Here is a 10717-nt window from a genome sequence, read left to right as displayed (position 1 = left end):
GAGTGCAGGGGAGGAGAGGAGGGTGAGTGCAAGGGGGAGGAGAGGAGGGAGAGTGTGAGGGGGAGGAGAGGAGAGAGTTGGGGGAGAGAGGAGGGAGAGTGGGGGGAGAGAGGAGGGAGAGTGCGTGGGGGGAGAGGTGGGAGAGTGCGAGGGGGGTGGAGAGGAGTGCGAGGGGGGCTGGAGAGGAGGGCAGGCGGGGTAGAGAGGAGGGGGAGTGCGTGGGGAGAGGAGGGAGAGAGCAGGGGGGAGAGGAGGGTGAGTGTAGGGGGAGGAGAGGAGGGAGAATGTGCAGGCGAGAGGAGGGAGAGTGCGGGGGGAGGAGAGGATGGAGAGTGGAGGGGTGGAGAGTGCGGGGCTGGGTGGAGGAGAGGAGGGAGAGTGCGGGGAAGGAGAGGAGGGAGAGTGGGGGAGGGGTGTAGGGTGAGTGCGGGGAGGAGGAGAGTGTTGGGAGAGAGGAGGGAGAATGGGGGGAGAGAGGAGGGAGAGTGGGGGATTAGAGGAGGGAGAGTGTGTGGGGAGGAGAGGAGGGAGAGTGCGCGGGCAAGAGGAGGGAGAGTGCGGAGGGTGGAGAGGAGGGAGAGTGTAGGGGAGGAGAGGGGGAGAGTGCGAGGGGGAGGAGAGGGAGAGTGCAGGGGAGGAGAGGAGGGTGAGTGCAAGGGGGAGGAGAGGAGGGAGAGTGCGAGGGGGAGGAGAGGAGAGAGTTGGGGGGAGAGAGGAGGGAGAGTGGGGGGAGAGAGGAGGGAGAGTGCGTGGGGGGAGAGGTGGGAGAGTGCGAGGGGGGTGGAGAGGAGTGCGAGGGGGGGTGGAGAGGAGTGCAAGCAGGGTAGAGAGGAGGGGGAGTGCGTGGGGAGAGGAGGGAGAGAGCGGGGGGAGAGGAGGGTGAGCGTAGAGGAGAGGAGGGGGAGTGCGGGGAGGAGAGGAGGGAGAATGTGCAGGGGGAGAGGAGGAAGAGTGCGAGAGAGTGGGAGAGGAGGGAGAGTGAGGGGGAGAGGAGGGAGAGTGCGTGGGGAGAGGAGGGAGACTGTGGGGGAGGAGGGGGAGAGTGCGAGGGGGAGGAGAGGAGGCACAGTGCGAGGGGGAGGAGAGGAGGGAGAGTGGGGGGGAGGAGAGGGGGAGAGTGCGAGGGGGAGGAGTGGAGGGAGAGTTGGGGGGAGGAGAGGAGAGGAGTGCGAGCGGGGTAGAGAGGAGGGAGAGTGCGTGGGGAGAGGAGGGAGAGAGCGAGGGGGAGTGGAGGGTGAGTGTAGGGGGGGAGGAGAGGAAGAGGAGTGCGGGGGGAGAGGAGGGAGAATGTACAGGGGGAGAGGAGGGAGAGTGCGGGGGGAGAGGAGGGAGAGTGTGGGGGGAGGAGAGGAGGGAGAGTGCGAGGGGGAGGAGAGGAGTGCGAGAGTGGGGGGAGAGAGGAGGGAGAGTGCGGGGGGAGAGAAGGGAGAGTGGGGGGGAGAGTGCGGTGGGAGGAGAGGAGAGGAGTGCGAGCGGGGTGGAGAGGAGAGAGAGAGCGAGAGCGTGGGAGAGGAGGGAGAGTGTGGGGGGAGGAGGGGAGGGAGAGTGCGAGGGGGTGGAGAGGATGGAGAGTGGGGGGAGGGGGAGAGTGCGGGATGGAGAGGAGGGAGAGTGCGGAGGGGCAGGAGAGGAGAGAGAGTGTGGGGGAGACAAGAGGAGGCAGAGTGGGGGGGAGGAGAGGAGGGAGAATGGGGGGAGAGAGGAGAGAGAGTGGGGGGAGGAGAGGAGGGAGAGGTGTGTCGGGAGGAGAGGAGGGAGAGTGCAGGGGCAAGAGGAGGGAGAGTGCAGAGGGTAGAGGAGGGAGAGTGCGCGGGTGGAGAGGAGGGAGAGTGTGGGGGAGGGGAGGAGGGAAAGTGGGGGGGAGGCGGGAGAGTGGGGGAGAGAGGAGGGAGAGTGCGAGGGGGGTGGAGAGGAGTGCGAGGGGGCTGGAGAGGAGGGCAGGCGGGGTAGAGAGGAGGGGGAGTGCGTGGGGAGAGGAGGGAGAGAGCAGGGGGGAGAGGAGGGTGAGTGTAGGGGGAGGAGAGGAGGGAGAGTGCGGGGGAGGTGGAGGGAGAGAGCGAGAGCGTGGGAGATTAGGGGGGAGAGAGGAGGGAGAGTGCGGAGGGAGAGGTCGAGGGGGAGAGGAGGGTGAGTGTAGAGGGGGAGGAGAGGAAGGCGAGTGCGGGGGGGGAGAGGAGGGAGAATGTGCAGGGGGAGAGGAGGGAGAGTGTGGGGGGGAGGAAAGGAGGGAGAGTGCGAGGGGGAGGAGAGGAGTGCGAGAGTGGGGGGAGAGAGGAGGGAGAGTGCGGAGGGTGGAGGAGGGAGAGTGCGCGGGTGGAGAGGAGGGAGAGTGCGCGGGTGGAGAGGAGGGTGAGTGCAGGGGGAGAGGAGGGAGAGTGCGAGGGGGAGGAGAGGAGGGAGAGTGGAGGGAGAGTGCGAGGGGGAGGAGAGGAGGGAGAGTGGGGAGCGAGAGGAGGGAGAGTGCAGAGCTAGAGGAGGGAGAGTGTGCAGGGGGAGAGGAGGGAGAGTGTGGGGGAGGAGAGGGGGGAGAGTGCGAGGGGGAGGAGAGGAGGGAGAGTGGAGGGAGAATGCGAGGGGGAGGAGAGGAGGGAGAATGCGAGGGGGAGGAGAGGAGGGAGAGTGCGAGGGGGAGGAGAGGAGGGAGAGTGCGAGGGGGAGGAGAGGAGGGAGAGTTGGGGGGTGGAGAGGAGGGAGAGTGGGGGGAGGAGGGAGAGTGGGGGGAGAGAGGAGGGAGAGTGCGTGGGGGGAGAGGTGGGAGAGTGAGGCGGGGACAGGGGGGAGAGGGGGGAGAGTGCGGTGGTGAGACAAGGGAGAGTGCGGGGGGAGGATAGGGAGAGTGCGGGGAGGAGGGAGAGTGCGGAGGGGAAGGAAGGAGCGAGCGGGTAAAGGAGGAGAAGGAGCAAAGTCAGGGGAGAAGGAGGGACTGGGAAAGAAGGGGGCAGGAGAGGTGTTAGGATGGGGTAGAATTGTGGGGGAAGCGGGAAAGGATTATGTGGGAAGGATTGGTGAAAGGGGGAAGGATTGTGAGGAGCAGGGATGGGAGGGGAAAGGATGGGGGAGAGGTAAAAGGAGTGAGGGAAGGATGGTGGGAAGTAGGCAAGGATGAGGTGATGAGGGACAGGGAAAGGATGGGGGGAGTTCGGGATGGGGAAATGGGGGGGAATGGAGGGAGGGGAAAGAGGAACCAGATGGGGGAAGGGCAGCAGGGATGTGGGGAAAGGATGGAAGGTGAAGGGATAGAGGTGGAAGGGGGAAGCGATGGAGGGTGAAGAGGTGAAGGTGGAAAGGATGAAGAGGAAAGGGACGGAGGGGGAAAGGGAAAAGGATAGGGGGCAAGGGAGGGCGGAGAAAGGAATGAAGGTGAAAGGGGAAACGGATGGAGGGGGAACCGAGGGAGAGGAAAGGGATGAAGAGGGAACTGAGGGAGGAGAAAGGGGGAACCAGATGGGAGGAAGGGGGCAAGGATTGGGGGACGGGGGCAAGGATGCGGGGAAAGGATGGGGTGAAGGCAGGGAGGATGGAGGGGGAAAGGATGGGGCCAAGGGGGAAAGGAATGGAGGAAGGGGAAGGATTGACGGGTGGGGTAAGGGGGCAAGGGTGGAGGGAAGGGGGCCAAGTACAGGGTGAGTGGGCAAGGGTTGGGGTGAAGAGGGGCAATGAGTGGGCAAAGGAGGCAAGGATTCAGGGAAAGGATTGGGGAAGTGGGAACGAATTGTAGGAAGGGGGCAGGAATGTGGGGGAAGGATGGGCAAAGGGGGAAAGGATATGGTGAAGGGGCAAGGATTGGGGAAAGGGGGCAAGGATGCAGGGAAACGATTAGGGAAGCGACAAGGATTGGGGGAAGGATGGGAGAAGGCGGAAAGGATGGAGGGCGAAGGGAGGGAGGGGAAAGGCATGGAGGGGAAGGGGAAAAAGGATGGGGCCAAGGGGGGAAGGATAGAAGAGAAAGGATGGGGGGAAGGGGGAAGGATTGAGAGGAGGGGGGCAAGGATTGGAGGAGGAGGGTAAGGATGTGTGAGAAGAATGGGAGAAAGGGAAAAGACAGGGAAGCGGGAAAAGATGGGTGAGAAAGGGGGAAGGATGGGGGAAAGGGGCAAGGATGGGAGAAGGGGAAAGGATGGAGGTGGAAGGAGGAAGCTGTGAAGGGGGAAGTGATGAGGGGAAGGATTGGAGGGCCAAGGATAGGGGGAAGGGGAAAAGAATAGGGGGCCAAGTTGGGGGGGAAGAGAGAGAAAGGAAGGGGGAAAGAATCAGGGAAGGGGAAATGATTGGGGAAAGGGGGGCAAGGATGTGGGGAAATGATTGGGGCAAGGAAGAAAGGATTGGGAAAAGGGGGCAAGCATGGGGGGTGGGAAAGGATGTGGGAAGGGGACAAGGGTGGGGAAAATGTGGGGGAAGGAGGAAAAGATGGGATGGGGAAAGAATGGGAGCTGGGGGAACAGATATGGGAAGGATGGGGGAAGGGGGAAGGATGGAGGCAAGAATAGGGGGAGGTGGGACAAGGATGACAGAGCTGGGACAAGGATTGGGGAAAAGGGCAAGAATGTGGGGAAAGGATTGGGGGAAGGGGGCAAGGATGAGGGGTTGGGGAAGGGGGCAAGGGTGAAGGGAAGGGGGCCAAGGAGCAGGGTGAGTGGGCAAGGATTGGGCTGAAGGGAGCAAGGATGCAGGGAAAGGATTGGGGGAAGGGGCAAGAATTGGGGAAAGGGGTCAAGGATGTGGGGGAAGGATGGGAGAAGGGGGAAAGGATGGACAGGATAGGGAGGGAGGGACGGGAAAGGCATAGAGGAGAAGGGATGGAAGGAGAAGGGGAAAAAGGATGGGGCCAAAGGGGGAAGGATGTGAGGGAAAGGATGGGGGGAGTGGAAAGGAATGAGGGAAGGAGGCCAAGGACAGGGTGAGTGGGCAAGGATTGGGGTGAAGGGGGGCAAGGAGTAGGAAAAGGTAGCAAGGATGCAGGGATAGGGTTGGGAGAAGGGTGAAAAGACAGAGAAGCGGGAAAAGATGAAGGGAAGTGGGGAAGGGGGTAGGATGTGCTGAAAAGATGGGGGAATGGGGGAAAAGATGGATGTAAAAGGGGAAAGGGGGAAAAGTTGAGGAAAGGGACAAGGATGGGGTGAAGGGGGGGAAGGATGGAGGTGGAAGGAGGAAGTGGTGTAGGGGAAAGGTTGGAGGGGGAAGTGGGAAAAGGATGGGGGATAGGATAGGGGCCAAGGGGGAAAGGAGGGCGGGAAGGATAGGGGGCCAAGCGGGAAAGGATGGGGGAAAGAGTGGGGTTGGGGGAAAGGATCGGGGAAGGGGAAAGGCTTGGGGGACGTGGGAAGGATTGGGAAGGGGAAGGATGAGGGATAGGATAGAGGGGAAGCGGGACAAGAATCAGGGACCAGGAGCAAGGATTGGGGGAAAGGATTGGGGAAAGGAAGGCAAGGATGGGGGGAAAGATTGAGGAAGGAGGAAAAGATGGGAGTAGGAGGAAAAGATGGGGGAAGGGGAAATGATGGGGTTAGGAGGGAGGATGGAGGGGCAGGGGGAAGGTTTGAGAGGCAGGGGGAAGGAATGGGGGTGGGGAAAGGGATGTGGGAAGGGGAAAAAGTTGGGAGAAGGAGAATGGATGGGGCAAGGATGGGTGAAGGGGGAAAGGTGGAGGGAAAGGATGATGGTGAACTGGGGGAAGGAGGGACAGAATGACAGGGAAGGGATGAAATGATGAGGGGAAATGGGGAAAAGGTTGAGTGCAAAGGGGGAAGGGAAGGGGAAAGGATGGGGGAATGGGAAAAGTAAGGGGGACAGTTGGGGAGAAGGGTGAAAGGATGGAGGCAAGGGGGAAGGATTCGGGAAGGGGACAAAGATGAGGGGTAAGGGGGAAATGATGTGGAAGAGGGGAAAGGATGGGGTGTAGGAGGGAAGGAGGGGAAGGATGGGGTATGGGGGTGAAGGATGAGGATGGAGGGAGAGGTTGGGAGGAGTTTTGGGGAAGGATGGGGACGTGGGGGAAAGGATAGAGGCAAGATTGGGGGAAGGAGGGAAAGATGGGGTAATGGGGAAGAGGAAAGAATGAGGGGTGTAAGGATGGGGGAAGGTGGGAAAGGATATCAAGGGAAAGTGGGAATGGATGTAGGGAAAAGTGGGAAAGGATGAGGACAGGGTGAGAAAGGAAGGGGGGAAGATTAGGGGAAGGGATGAAAGGATGTGGGGAAAGAATGGGGAAAGAGGTGAAAGAATGAGGGGAAAGGATGGGGAAGGGAAGGGGAAAAAGGATGGGGGAAGGGGTGAAAGAATGGGGTGATTGGGGAAAGGATGGGTTGAGTAGGGAGAAAAGTATGGGAGGAAGGGGGCAAGGTTGGGGGAAGGGGTGAAAGGATGTGGGGAAAGGGGAAAAGGATGGGGGGCAAGGTGGAAAAGGAAGGAGTGGGAAGGTGGAAAAGGGTGGGGGTAAGTGGGGAAAGGATGGAAGGGAAGATGGAAAAGGATGAGGAGGAAGGGGAAAGAATAAAGTGTGTAAGGAAGGGGGAAAGGATGGGGGCAAGGGGAAAGAATGAGGTGTGTAAGGATGGAGGAGGGGGAAAGGATTGGGGGAAGGGGGAAAGGATGGGGGCGGGGGAAAGAATGAGGTGTTTAAGGATAGGGAAGGGGAAAGGATTGGAGGAAGGATGAAAGGAAGGGGGCAAGGGGTGAAAGGATGGGGGAATGTGAGAAAGGATGGCAGAAAGTGGGGAAGAGAGGGGAAAGCAGGGGAAGGATGTGGATAGGGGAAAGAATGAGGGTTGTAAGGATGGGAGGGAAGGGGAGAAAGCTCATTCCTGATTCTCCTCAGACGCCGCCTGACTTGCTGTGCTTTTCCAGCACCATACTTTTCAGCTCATTTAAAGCCAACTTTAGGCTTTGAATGTTTCAATTTAATTGCACCAACAAGAAATCTTCAGTCTTAAACTAGTTCATAGTTTTAAAAAAAAACAGCACTGTAGCTATCCAAGTAAAAGTGACAAAGTTAATAGCTAAAAAAGTATGCCTGTAAAGATTAATACAGATGAAAAATGCTTAGAAAGATCAGTCTCCAAGATCGCTGTAGGCCTGGTACAACTTGTAAGTTATCTTTTTGAAGTGAAGGGTTTGTATACTTTAACAAACCCAGAGAATGATGAAGAAACTTAGCAGACGTGGCGACAGAAGCAGAATTAATGTTTTGAGTCTAGTCTGACTCTCTTCATTGGAAATTCTCCAGCATTCTGTTTGATTTCCAGCATCTTCAGTACTTTGTCTCTTGAAAAGCTAAAGTTGGGATCAACAATCTGAAGCCTTTTGTAATTGAACAGTTAATATTGTGTGTATGGTTGGACTCAGCAAGTCAGCAGGATTTCAGAGAAAGAGGGGAGGTTGTTTCTCTTCACTAGTTCTACAGTTTTTAAACTTGCAACTTGTCGATATTATTTCAGCAGAACAGCAGTTGGCTGCTACATGCCTTCCAACTTTTGCTGTCTGATTTGTGAACCATCTCCTTGGTATGGCTCAGAATACTTCCTGGGGATCTTCACTGAAGGATTGCTCACAGCCAGTCTGTACAAATTCAAATTCAAAATGGTGACTATCCCAAAACAGCTCCCATATGAAGTGTTGGGTTAGTGTAGACCTGGGGCACAGACTTGTCCATTATCTTTTAATAATTTGGAAGACAACCAGTGTCTTCTAGAAAGGTTTTGGTGTGTGTTTCCTTCAAGACAAGAAGATTGTTATATTTGGTTCAAAGGTTTTCACCAACATAATTATCCAAAATTCAATGTAAAGTTGTTGCACTTGTCTTCAGGATCACTAGGTTCATATGCACATAGTTGACAAAGAGTTGATGGTTTTTTGATTAGGTTAGATTCCCTACAGTGTGGAAACAGGCCCTTCGGCCCAACAAGTCCACACCGACCCTCCGAAAAGCAACCCATCCCCTCTATACCTAACACTATGGATGATTTAGCATGGCCAATTCACCTGACCTGCACATCTGTGGACGGAAACCCATGCAGACATGGGGAGAACATGTGTACAGACAGTTGCCCGAGGTGGGAACTGAACCTGGGTCCCTGGTGCTGTGAGGCAGCAGTACTAACCACTGAGCCACCATGCTGCCCAATGGTGATAGAGATTATAAGCTGCTGAAATTGGTTTGGAAAAAATTGCTTACTAGAGCACTACCTCAACTCCAGAGGTATCTCAAGATTCCAATTTATAAACAAGGCGTAACTCTCTGTCCAGCTGAACATACTGTATGTAAACTTAGGATGGTAAAAAAAATAAATCTCCAGTTGGAACAGCTGACAGTAACTACACAGGGAGATGCTCCTCCAAACTCTGTGACAGATTTGTTATTGATGGTTGGCCAGAGAACAAACAGGAGATCCCTATGGATCTGAGAACACATTGGTCCATGCCTAGGGCATTTGTATATCCAGTGGGATTCATTCTCATTTGGTCACTTAAGCTTAACATCATTTATCAGCCCCGTGAGGGTCCCATGGGAATAGAGGTGAGGCAACAGTCTGACCTAATAACAGAAGGACATTGACCATATAGGTAATTAAAGATTGTGATGAATGCTAGGACTACCAAGTCAGTCAACAGGACAATCTTTTGACATACTACAGTCTCCATGGAATCAAGTTAGCAACACTCGATACCATGGCAGGTAAGACTATCTGCCCGTGATCAGCAACTCCAAATTCCCAGTTGTCATTAGCTCAGGATTTGGAGTACAGCAGTGGCCAGTATTATTGATGTCATTCCAGTTTTCCAGGTATATTTATGGTGGCTCAGTGGTTAGTACTGCTGCCTCCACAGTATATAGCAAAACTGACCTAGGGTATGTGTGATTGATAATCCATCATCCATATCATATCATCACGCTGATATCCTTGTTCAAATGAGTTGGTAGCAAATGGTCAGGATAGTTAAATCAATGATCGAGACATTCAGAAACTGGGTCGGATATCGAATTTGTGTTATTTTTCAGATGTGAAATGTTATAGGACTCAGAATTTCGATCACCCTCTGTAAATTCTGTCTGGTCAATTGCATGAGAACAACACAGCCAAGCTATCCATAACACATAAAAGCAGCAGTAGGCCACTCATTCTATTGACTCTGCTCTGAATAGTCAATGAGATCCTGACTGATCTGATAACCCTCAACTCCACTTTCCTGCCTTTTTACCCCATAACCCTCAATTCCCATAATGACTAAAAATTTATCTATTACAGGCTTGATGATCCAGCCTCAACAGCTCTCTCTGATAAAATAGCCCACAGAATCACTGCGCTCTGGGAAAAGACATTTCTCCTCATTATGTCTTTAATGTGCAACTCCTTGTTTTGAGATTATGCCCTATGTCTCTGAAAGTTGCCACCCAGGTAAATAGTGCTGTGAGGAAGGCATATGGTGTACTGGGCTTTATTGGTAGAGGAATTGAGTTCCGGAGTCCTGAGGTCATGTTGCAACTGTATAAGACTCTGGTGCGGCCTCATCTGGAGTATTGTGTGCAGTTTTGGTTGCCATACTATAGGAAGGATGTGGAGGCATTGGAACGAGTGCAGAGGAGGTTTACCAGGATGTTGCCTGGAATGGTAGGAAAATCTTATGAGGAAAGGCTGAGGCACTTGGGGCTGTTCTCATTGGAGAAGAGAAGGTTTAGGGGAGATTTGATAGAGGTGTATAAGATGATTAGGGGTTTAGATAGGGTCGACACTGAGAACCTTTTACCGCTAATGGAGTCAGGTGTTACTAGGGGACACAGCTTTAAATTAAGGGGTGGTAGGTGTAGGACAGATGTTAGGGGTAGATTCTTTACACAGCGGGTTGTGAGTTCATGGAATGCCCTGCCAGTAGCAGTGGTGAACTCTCCTTCTTTATGGTCATTTAAGTGGGCATTGGATAGGCATTTGGAAGTTATTGGGCTAGTGTAGGTTAGGTAGGATTCGGTCGGCGCAACATCGAGGGCCGAAGGGCCTGTACTGTGCTGTATCTTTCTATGTTCTATGTTCTATGTCCAAGTCTCTTCTACAAGGTGAAACCACCTTTCTGCATCCATCCTGTCAAGCTACCTAAGAATCTTGTTTTGATACGGTTGCCTCTCAATGATTTAAAGTCTGAAGCGTACAGGTTCAACCCACTCAACCCCTCCTCATAAGACAGTTCATTAATACCTGGCATTAATTTAGTGGTCCTTCTCTGGACTGCCTCCTATATATTTCCTTAGAGAAGGATAACAAAATTGTTCACAGTATCACAGCTGTGGTCTGATTAGTGTCCTGTAGAATTTCTCTGGCAAAATCTTTCATGCTCTATTCCCTTTGAAATAAAAGCCAGTATTCCATTTGCTTTCCCTATTATTTGGATATTAGTTTTTTGGTGATTTTTGCATGGGGACTCCTAAATCCTTCTTTAGCTTTTATTGAATCGCTACAAGGTGGAAACAGGCCATTTGGCCCAAAAAGTCCACATCGACCCTCTGAAGAGTAACCCAACCTGACCCATTCCCCCACCCTATTAATCTACATTTACCCCTGACTAACATACCTAACCTACGCAACCCTGAACACAATGGGCAATTTGGCATGGCCAATTCACCTAACCTACAAACCTTTGGACAGCTGGAGGAAACTGGAGCACCTGGAAAAAAACCCATGCAGACACAGAGAGAGTATGCAAATTCCACACAGACAGTCACCCAAGGCCA

Source organism: Hemiscyllium ocellatum, chromosome 39 (assembly GCF_020745735.1).
Source record: "Hemiscyllium ocellatum isolate sHemOce1 chromosome 39, sHemOce1.pat.X.cur, whole genome shotgun sequence".
Classification (NCBI taxonomy): domain Eukaryota; kingdom Metazoa; phylum Chordata; class Chondrichthyes; order Orectolobiformes; family Hemiscylliidae; genus Hemiscyllium; species Hemiscyllium ocellatum.
Note: the sequence above shows the minus strand (reverse complement) of the source record.